The following is a 10,745-nucleotide window of genomic DNA, read 5'->3' as shown; positions in this document are numbered from 1 at the left end:
TTAGGTTGCATTTTATTATTTTTAATATATCAATAAAATATATATAAGTATTTTTATATTTTAATTATTAACAAAAATATCATATTATTATTTTGGTTATATATTATCAACTTCAAGGAAGAAAATTTTTTTTTTACTAATTTGATTTCATATTTATAATTATACTAATTATTTGAAATAATAATGAATGGATCTGAAGTGTTTGTGAATAAAATTGCAGAAAAAAAAAACTTATATTTATATAGAAGTTACAAAACATTAGCCATCATAAATTATAATTAAATGATTTTTTTTTAAATTATAGGAAAAACTTTGCATTCCAACATTTTGTGTTATCAAAATTATTATATTTTGATAATGGATTAATTTATTATTTACAATTAATTTTATTAAAAATTTTTTAAGGTATTCACTTACCATGATCAATAAGTGTATTATTCTTTCACCAAATAGTTGGAATAAAACATTACATTAATTATAAAAGAAAAATAAAAAGCAATATAGTAAAAAAAATTCCAATAACATTTAAATAAATTCTCGCCTTGATAATTGATTGAACAATACTTTTATTAACTTCGTTACAAAGTGAAATTGTAATATCACAAGCATAGGAACCGCGATATAGATCCAGCAAGTGCTTCTCTTGCAACTTGAATATATAACCAACATCTTGAGACGTCTTTGAAGATTGAAGAGTTCTTTGAGAGCAAGTCTAAGAATCGAGATATAGATCCAACATGTGTGCTTCCCTTGCAACTAAATATGTCACCAACACTTGAGACGTCTTTGATTGACGTGTGAGACCAAACTACACTGTAAGATTCAATCATGTTTAATTAATAAACAACATTACTCTTGCAACTCCTATAACTTGAGGTACTCAATGTTCTAGACCACTATGCAATATAACACTACTAAATCTATAAAATTTGGAAGAAGAAATCAAGAAATTAAACGAAGCAAATTAAGAGAGAGTCAAATTGTCATAGAAAAAGATCGAGAAAACTCTATATATATACATGTAGGGAATGAATAAGTTGGAAAACTTTTGAGATTCTAACACCTTTTTAATTACATTATTAGTTCCAACTAAAGTAAAACACATGAATTTATAGAAATAAACAAACAAAACTTTTCACCCAAAAACTTTTCATATTCATAACTTTCCTATTTTTATTAATTAAAGTTATTAAAATTAAAAATAAGTATTTTTTTTTATAAATACTTTTATATTGAATAATTAATTTTAAGGTTTTCTTGTATATGTATGGAGTTGTCCAATCTTAAATTAATACAAATGATGAATGAAATTTATTAACCTGGGTTAGTGCCACGAGAGTCAATTCCGTGGTAGGCTTGTAAGCCTCAACCCGAGGGGTGCACTGTTATGTGCCGCTCAGAGAGTACGTGTTTGTTGGGACGGAAGTTCCCTAGAGTGTTGTTGGGCAGAGTGTCTGGTGTAAGGAATTGTCCATAGCTGATGCGTGAAGAGTGTTCAGCTATTTGCCGTGGCAATGTTGCGAGTCTCGGGGCCAAGTCCTAAAGTTGGGCGCGCGAAGGTTTGGAGGTGGGATAGCTCATTTTTAGAAATGGTATTCCTAATAGAAACCAGATGCCAAAGTCATAAAGTACAGAAAATAAGAGCGGAGCTAAATTTTGACAGTTGTTTTCGTGTCCCGAGCATCGGACTCAACGGGGGGCTTATGTTGTTTTGGAATAATGACTGGGATGTCCAAATCATGTTGTATTCCCAAGGACACATTGATGCAGTGATTAATGGTTTAAAGTAGTGTTTTACAGGAATTTATGGTCAATCAGCCCAGGATAGAAGGCAGGAGACTTGGGAGCTAATTGGTCGGCTTCACAGTATCTCATCCCTCCGTTGGTTGTTGGGAGGAGATTTCAACGAGATTCTCTATGATTCGGAGAAACTAGGGGGAGTTCCAAGGTGACAGAAACTTATGCAGGATTTCATGGATATTATTGACACGTGCGGTTTAATCGGTTTAATTGACCTGGGATATTCTGGAGATGATTTTACATGGTGTGATGGGCATTCTGCGAGACAGCTTATTTGAGAGAGATTGGATAGGTTTCTAATAAATGTGGAAATGCTTCTAATCCAGACATCTATAGTAGTGCATCATCTGAATTTCTTGGCCTCGGATCATAGGACAAATTATTGCTACTTGGCTTGTTGAGGGTGACGGTTTAGAAGGGGAAAGTAGGGGTCGTAGACCGCGCCGGTTTGAGAATTCGTGGTATCAAATGGGCGAATGTAAGGAGATCATTGAAAGAATGTGGTCAAATCGAGGGGAGATGAATATGGTAATGTTCCAACGAAAGCTTAAAACTTGCTTAGTCGAACTTGGTAAGTGGAACAGGTTAAGGCTTAATGGCTCTCTTCGTGGGGCGATAGCTAGGAAAGAAGCTGAAATTCGGGATCTTTCTCTGGCTAGAAATGGCAGTTGGCGGCATAACATTTGGAAGGCAGAGAGCGAGTTGAACAAGCTTTTTGAAGAAGAAGAGATTTATTGGAGGTAAAGGTCAAGGGAGGAATGACTAAATTGGGAAGACAGGAATAAAAAGTGGTTTCACATACGAACGAGTCAGCAGAAGAAAACCAACAGAATTGGTGGCTTTTTTAATGACTCGGGAATCTGGTGTAGATCGGAGAATGTGATCGGTCATATTGTTGTCTCCTACTTTAGGCAGCTTTTCACGACAAATCACCCTAGTGAGCAAGACATGAGGTCGGTTTTGAACTCTATTTCTCCGAAGATTTCAAGCAAGCTGAATCAAATACTTACGAGGGAATTCACATCTAAAGAGGTTCGAAGGGTTTTAGCTGATATGCCTCCGTCAAAAGCATCTGGTCTAGACAGGTTCCAAGCTTCTTTCTATCAGAATTACTAGGACATTGTGGGATAGGAAACTGTCGATATTTGCTTGCAGGTCTTAATAGCTCCAAGGATGTGGATCAGCTGAATAAAACTTTTATTGTTCTTATCCCAAAGAAGAAGAATTCGGAGCATACGAAAGATTTTAGGCCAATTAGCCTATGTAATTTTATTTATAAAATCGTATCGAAAACTCTGGCTAACAGGCTTAAGCAGGTTTTGAGTGATGTAATTTCCCCTTCTCAGTCGACGTTTGTCCCAGGGTGTCTTATCATGGACAACGCGATTATTGGCTTTGAATGTATTCACTCTCTCCAAAGCAAATCGACCGGTAAGATTGGGGTGGCGGCTTTAAAGCTGGATATGTAAAGCGTATGATAGAGTGGAGTGGAGGTATTTGAGGGGGGTTATGATGAGAATGATGTTATGTTCCAGATGGATTGAGTTGATTATGAGCTGGGTGGAATCGGTGAATTTCTCGACTCTCATTAACAGAGCCCCAGGGCTGTATTTCAAGCCAGAGCGAGGACTTCCTCAGGGAGACCCTTTATCCCTTTATCTATTTCTGCTATGTTCTGAAGGTTTTTCCTCACTTCTCCTGTAGGAGGAGGAAGTAAATAATTTTTGTGGCTTTCACATTAATAAATACTGCCCCTCACTCTTGCATTTATTTTTTGCATATGACAGTTTAGTTTTCTTCAATGCCACTCAGAAAGATTGCGGGACCATTAAAAGAGTGCTCAAATCATATGAGGTAGCATTGGGTTAAACTATCAATTTGGAGAAGTCCCTTTTTATGGCCAGCAAAAATACGAGCCAAGACATGGTTGAACACATCCACAGAGAACTTAACATCCCTTATACGATGCAGTTGGGACAGTATCTCCACCTACCATCGCAGATTAACAAGAATAGGTGCCAAGTTTTCAGTGCATTGAAAGAAAGAATGTGGAAGGCTCTCAGGGCTGGAAAGGAAAGTTTTTTCGATGGGTGGAAAAGAGGTCTTCATTAAGGCGGTTGCTCAGGCCATCCTTAACTATACCCTTAGTTGTTTTAAGCTTCCAGTCACGCTTTGTCATGACATCCACAGTATTTATACTCGGTTTTGGTGGGGCTCGACCCCTGAAAACTATAAAATTCATTGGCAGAGTTGGAAAAGACTATGCACTCGGAAGGATCAAAGAGGAATGAGCTTTAATAATGTTAGCTAAGCAGAGATGGAGGATAATGAAGCAACCAAATAGCCTCATGGCAAGAATCTTTAAAGGGAAATATTTCAAGACCGATTCCTTCTTGAAGGCTAAGTTGGGTTATAATCCATCTTATGCTTGGAGAAGTATTCTTTGGGGTCGGGAGCTGTCTGAGAAAGGGTACCGATGGAGAGTGGGTAACGGTTGGATTCCAAGGGATGGCCCTTTTAAACCTGTTTTTACCCCCAATCATGTGAGGGATCATCCGGTTGCTTGGTTGTTGGCTAAAAGAGGCAGATGGGATGAGGAGAAGGTTCAGAGTAGCTTTATGGCTTCGGAAGTAGACCAAGTTTTGCAAATCCCTCTTCCTAAAAGCAATAGGGATGATATAGTTATATGGGGAGTGGATAAAAAAGGGGTTTTCTTTGTTAGAAGCGCCTACCATTTGGGTATGCAAATGACCGATGTTCAAGAAACAAATTCTTCTAACTCTAAGCACTAGTCCAACGCTTGGAATCGATTTGGAAAACATCCGTTGCTCCTAAAATTAAGATAGCTTGCTGGAGGATTGTGAAAAGTTTAATTCCTATCAAGTCTAATCTTTTTCGAAAAGGAATTGTTATTGATGGTGTTTGTTTTTTGCAGGAACCACGAAGAGACAGCAATCCACCTCTTTTGGGACTGCAAGGTAACAAAGGAATTATGGGTTCTTTAACGAATTTTAATTTGTGGTTATTTCTGATTGATAGGGGAACATGGACGTTCGATGATTGTTGAAGCTGGATTTTGGAAAATCCAAGCACGACGGACCTAGAAAGCTCGATGATTTGTTCGTGGGTTATCTGGAATTTCTGAAACAATGTGATCTTTAAGCGCGGAAGCCCTAGTTCTACGGAGTTGATTCAACAGACCACCAAAGTTTTATCAGAACATTTCAACAAACATCACAACGGTAATCCAGCACGGTGAACTACTAAAGATGCCATCAGTTCAATTAATTTCAGAAGGAATCCAGAGACGAACCTGAAATGGGTTACTCCCCCAATACATGCATGGACGCTTAATACATATACTTCTCAGTCAGAGTCACACCAACAGGGAGGATTGGGATGGGTGCTGAGAAATTGGAAGAGCGAAGTCGTTGCTGCAGGCAGCAAAATGGTAGAGTCGTGCCATGGTGTGAAGAGAATGGAGGCACAAGCAGTGCTGGAAGGCCTTCGTCATATGCTGTCGCGTGCGCCATCTCTTCCAATTCGAGTGGAAACCGATTCAGAGGAGCTTGGTAAGGTTTTGCATGATGAAGACGAAGACTTAACAGAAATCTGGTGGATTATGGAAGAAATCGAAAGCCTGAAAACTCTATGTGGAATTATCTCTATCTCAAAAGTGGATACAAGAGCAATTTCTGTGTAAGCAAAGGGAAAGTGTATTTTGGGATAGCTGTATCCAGGTGGCTAACTTGTCTAATCACGACCTCCTTTAGTTCTTTTACTTCTTTTCTCCTAAAAAAAATGGTTAATGATGTGTTAATAATTAATGGACAACACACCACGAATATGAGGGTCTAAAAGTAAATGATGTATTTGTAATTCATTAAAAATGATTGGGGCAAAATTGGTCTAAAATTTTTTTTCAAGGATCCTTACTTTTTAATAGACCAGTGTTTTAGCACTTTATTTATTTTAATTATTTAAAGATAATAATTTGAGTGAAATATTATTAAGTAAAATCATTTTTTTGAAAAATTAAGATTAGTTTTATATATTATTAATAATATATCTATATTTGTTGTTAAATATTTTTATTTTATATGTTATGTTTTTTAATCTAATTTTGATGTAATTAACATCAATTTTTAAATAGCGTAGAGTTGTGGTAATGAGATTCAAGTTTTGTACTTCCGAGGAGGGTTTTTAATGTCCTAATATAACCTTTTAATTGTAATTTGTATTTATATGAATAAAATGTATAGTTAGTTTTCATATAATTAATTATTAGCACTTAATAATGTAGTAGAAAAAAATAATTAACACTTTTATAATTACACATATTTAATTAATGTACTACTTTTAATTTAAATTTAAACGTGAACATGGAAATAACATTTTTAAGATGATTATTTATTTACATTATAGTTTAGTTTGTTTTTTTTACCCTACAATGTAGGGAGTTTTTTAATTGAAATATCTTACCTTTCAAATTAATTTTGGTGAAATGTTATTAATTATTTTATTTTACTTATAGCAATTGTAATATATTTTAGTTGGTCGATTGTTTTTATTCTATAATACTTCTTATATATATATTTTTCTATTTCTATTATTATTTCATGTTTTGTAATCTCACTCATTTTAATACGTATAATAAGTTTATTAATTATTTTTTCTATAATTTATTTTGTAAAGATATAATTTTTAAATTGATGCAATACAAATAAAAAAAATAATTTATTTATTAATTCAATTGGACGACAACTATTTTTTCTTGAAATTTGACATAGAACTATGTACAACTAAATTGGTTAAGATATAAAGTAATTTATATAATGTTAGGCTCGAATTTCTACCTCATTGATTGTTAGAAGTACTAAAAAAACTATTTTAGAGAATAATTTTATAATAAAAATAATGCGGGATATATCAAAGACTAACGATAATTATGTAAAATTATAAAAAAAAATGCCATTTTTTTACAGGAAAAAAATTGATTTGTAGTTTTTATATAATTATAAATACGATGGACAAAGGAAGAAAAATATAAATCAAATAAAATTTATTGTTTTAATGACAATTAAATTTTTTTTTTTATGAAAGCGTGTATGTGTATTCTAAAACTAGAGCATTAAGAATAGCATACTACCTAAATATTCTAAAAAAATATATATAATAATATAATAATAATAATAATAAAAGAAAAGAAAAGATGTTTTATTAAACAAAATATTGGCTTGTTTGTAAATTGAATGTTATGTGCCTAATTTCAATTTGAAATAAATTGGGATATTGTTCATTTTCTTTTGCCGCAGGCTGATTCCGCTGTCTTTTCTAAAGGACTAAGATCAAATTGCTATAAATGGTAGTGTGTACATCTTGTTGAATCTAAACAATACATCTATGTTAGATAAATACTTCTATTAAGACTAATTTGGGAAAAATTGCATAATTACAAACTCCCTTTAAATAAGAGAAAAAATACAAGCCAAAGCGGCCCCTTCAAATCAGGAAGTATTATGGCGCCTCCGGTATTTCAGTTTCGACATGGCCCTCTCTTTTACAACTAGTTGCTGCATGCTATCGGATCTTGAGCAATGGGAGGTTACAAAACCAATTCATAAGTATCTCAACTATCTACTAACTAACAGAATTGTACACAGAAAAATAATATGATCTAATACTCCCCCTCAAAGATGGAGGAAAGATGTCAATCATGCCCATCTTGACCACAAACAATTGCAAGGAGGCAGCAGCAAGCGGTTTAGTGAAAGCATCGGCCAACTGAAGAAGAGACCGAACGGGCATGAGACGAATAAACCCAGAAATAGCTTTCTCATGAACAAAATGACAGTCTAACTCAATGTGCTTCGTACGTTCGTGAAACCGATGATTATTAGCAATGTGTATGGCGTCTTCATTGTCACAGAATAGCAAAGCTGGAGGAACAAAAGGACACCTGCAACTCAAGTAAAAGGTTTGATAACCAAATAAGCTCACAAGTGGTGGTCGGCAAAGCTCTGTACTCGGCTTCAGTAGAAGAACGAGATATGGTGGTCTGCTTCTTGGACTTCCAAGAAATTAAAGAATCTCCCAAGAAGACACAAAAACCACTAGTCGAACGCAATTTCGGAGGCCGATAGATTGCATTTAATTGGGTTTTGGGGGCTGCAATCGAGTATCACCATCCGAAAATGCTCGGAGCTGAAACGAAGAAGCTGCCAAAAAAATACCACACCCAGGGGCATTTTTCAAATAATGTAGTAGAGAATAAACAGATGCTAAATGACTTTTACAAGGCCGAGAAATAAACTGGCTTAAGCGATTGACAGCAAAAGTGATATCCGGCCACGTAATAGTGAGATATAGAAGCTTCTAGAATGGTCATGTAAAGGATTAGAATCAAAGATACTAAGCTTCAAGAGAGGATCCAAAGACACAAAAGCAGCTTTGCATCCTAATAAACCAACATCAGCAAAGATAAGGTGTAATGCCTTTGAGACAAAAAAATTCCTCTTGAAGACCGAGATAGTTCAATGCCCAAGAAATATTTGAGAAGACCAAGATCCTTTAAGCGAAAACACTGATTAAGCTTTATCCTCAATTCATCAAGAAGAGAAGAAAAAGCTCTGGTGAGTATGATATCATCAACGTAAACAAGGAGAGCGACAAAAGAAGAACCCGAGCCTCTGGTAAATAAAGAATAGTCAGCTTTGGATTGCACAAATCCAAGAGAAAGCAAGGCCGTAGAAAACTTGGCAAACCATTGCCTAGAAGCCTGTTTCAGCCCATAGATAGATTTCTGGAGACGATATACAAGACGCTCCCCCTGTCGTGCAACCAAAGGTGGAGGCTTATAACCCAAAGAAAGATCCATATAAACCTCTTCAAAGAGATCTCCGTGGAGGAAGGCATTGTTAACATCGAGTTGAAACAGAGGCCATTGTTTAAAGACAGCCAAAGTAAGAAGAACTTTGACTGTGACTAATTTGGCAACTGGAGAGAACGTCTCAATGTAATCAAATCCTTCTTGTTGAGTGTAGCCCTTGGCCACTAATCGAGCTTTATAGCATTCAATTGAACCATCAGATTTATATTTAATTCGGTATACCTATTTGCATCCAATACTATGATGCCCAAAAGGAAGAGGAACCACTGCCTATGTATGATTAGCCTCAATGGCATCTAATTCAGCAGCCATAGCATCCCGCCAATGCTTGTGTACAACAATATGGTGATAAAATTGTGGTTCGACGTTGGTAGATAAACCAACAGTGAAAGAATTGTGAGATGAAGCCAGACGATCATAAGACAGACATTGTTGTAAAGGATGCTTAGTTAAAGGGCAAGGAATGGGAGAACCATCTAAAAGAGCACAGTGATAGTCTTGCAAATAAGATGGTTGTCTAACTGACTGAGTAGAACGCCTAAGAGTAAAGTACCATCAGATGCAGAAGAACTAGCCGTAACATCAACAAGATCAGCTAGAGAAGCATCAGTGGTATCATTAGTGGGCAAATGACCATCAGCGGGCAAAGCATCTGTAGTAGGCAAACTAGAATCAGTGGGCAAAATACCATCATTGGGTAGATCACTATCATCAGTGGGCAAATGTCCATTTATTGGTAATGTATGATCAATAGGATTAATGCTGATCTAAGGCAATGATGTAGTAGAAGAAATATCAAATGATTTAAGAAGAACAAGATCCGGGAATGGATCTGAGGGAGATGCATCAGAAATATCATGAAATGGGAAAGTGGTTTCATGGAAGACGACATCTCTGGAGACAAAAATTCTCTTAGATTGAAGGTCATATAACCTATGACCTTTCATTCCAATAGGGTAACTAATAAAAGCAGTAGTAGAGGCACGAGACTCAAATTTGGTACGATGACTTGGTAAAGTGGATGCATAACAGAGAGAGCCAAATACTCCTAAAAAGGCATAATCTGGAACAACCCCATATAAGGATTGGAAAGGAGTAATGCACTCAAGGCTGGGAGATGGAGTTCGGTTAATCAAATAAACTGCTGTTAATATACAATCAGCCCAGAAAGTAATAGGAACTCGAGATTGAAAGAAAAGTGCACGTGCAACATTGAGAATATGTTGGTGCTTTCTCTCAACCACAGAGTTTTGCTCAGGATGGGTAACGCAAGAAAATTGATGGATAATCCCTTTGGACAGAAACAAGTCAGTAAAGAGCAGTTCAGGTGCATTATCTAATCGAAAAATCTTAACACAAGTGCCAAACTGAGTTTCAACATATGCAAGAAAGTGAGGCATAATATTTTGAACATCAGATTTTTGTCGTAGCATAAAAACCCAAGTGAACGGAGTGCAGTCATCAACAATAGTGAGGAAATATCTGTAGCTATGATAAGAAATATGAGCAAACGGACCCTAAACATCAGCATGTACTACATCAAAAGCATGAGTTGCCATGTTATTATGAGAAGTAAATGACAATCACTTTTGTTTAGCGAGAGGACATACAGGGCAAATATATGATCTTTATATCCAGCAGAATCAAAATGCAAGGAATCACGCAAAACATATAATCTCTCAAAGGAAGGATGGCCAAAGCGAGCATGCCAAATATCAAAAGAATTTCTGTGTTTATGAACAGAAGAGTGACAAACAGTGGGTATGAAGTCAGTATCACCAATCAAAGCATTGTGCAAACTACCCTTGTCAATCTTCTTCAAAGTGAACTTGTCCTGTATAATACAAGCATTAGAGAATTCAACAACAATATGAGGCATATCGTTGACCAAGGAGCTGATGGATAATAATTGTAGCGGAATTCGAGAATATAAAACACATGACGTAGAACTAAATCCCCTGAAATCCGGATAGATCCAACGAAATCCACAGAAAAATGTGCCTTATTTGGCAAACTCACATATACTGGCGTGATTCGTGACATTGTATGGAAAAGA

The 10,745-nt window shown here is 35.8% G+C and overlaps 1 long non-coding RNA gene across 1 annotated transcript; it reads right to left on the bottom strand.

Annotated features, from left to right (window-relative positions):
- Positions 1 to 501: 501 nt before the first annotated feature.
- On the bottom strand, positions 502 to 5,553 carry LOC111017858 (uncharacterized). Its single transcript, XR_002602345.2, has 2 exons — positions 5,114 to 5,553; positions 502 to 813 (listed from the first exon to the last, which is right to left on the bottom strand). It is a non-coding gene; the product is annotated as an uncharacterized LOC111017858 (long non-coding RNA).
- Positions 5,554 to 10,745: the final 5,192 nt, after the last annotated feature.

The sequence above is a fragment of the Momordica charantia genome, assembly GCF_013281855.1.
Source record: "Momordica charantia cultivar OHB3-1 chromosome 1 unlocalized genomic scaffold, Mcharantia_2.0 BLBB01000001.1, whole genome shotgun sequence".
Classification (NCBI taxonomy): Eukaryota; Viridiplantae; Streptophyta; class Magnoliopsida; order Cucurbitales; family Cucurbitaceae; genus Momordica; species Momordica charantia.
Note: the sequence above shows the minus strand (reverse complement) of the source record. Positions and strands in the feature narration are given on the sequence as shown.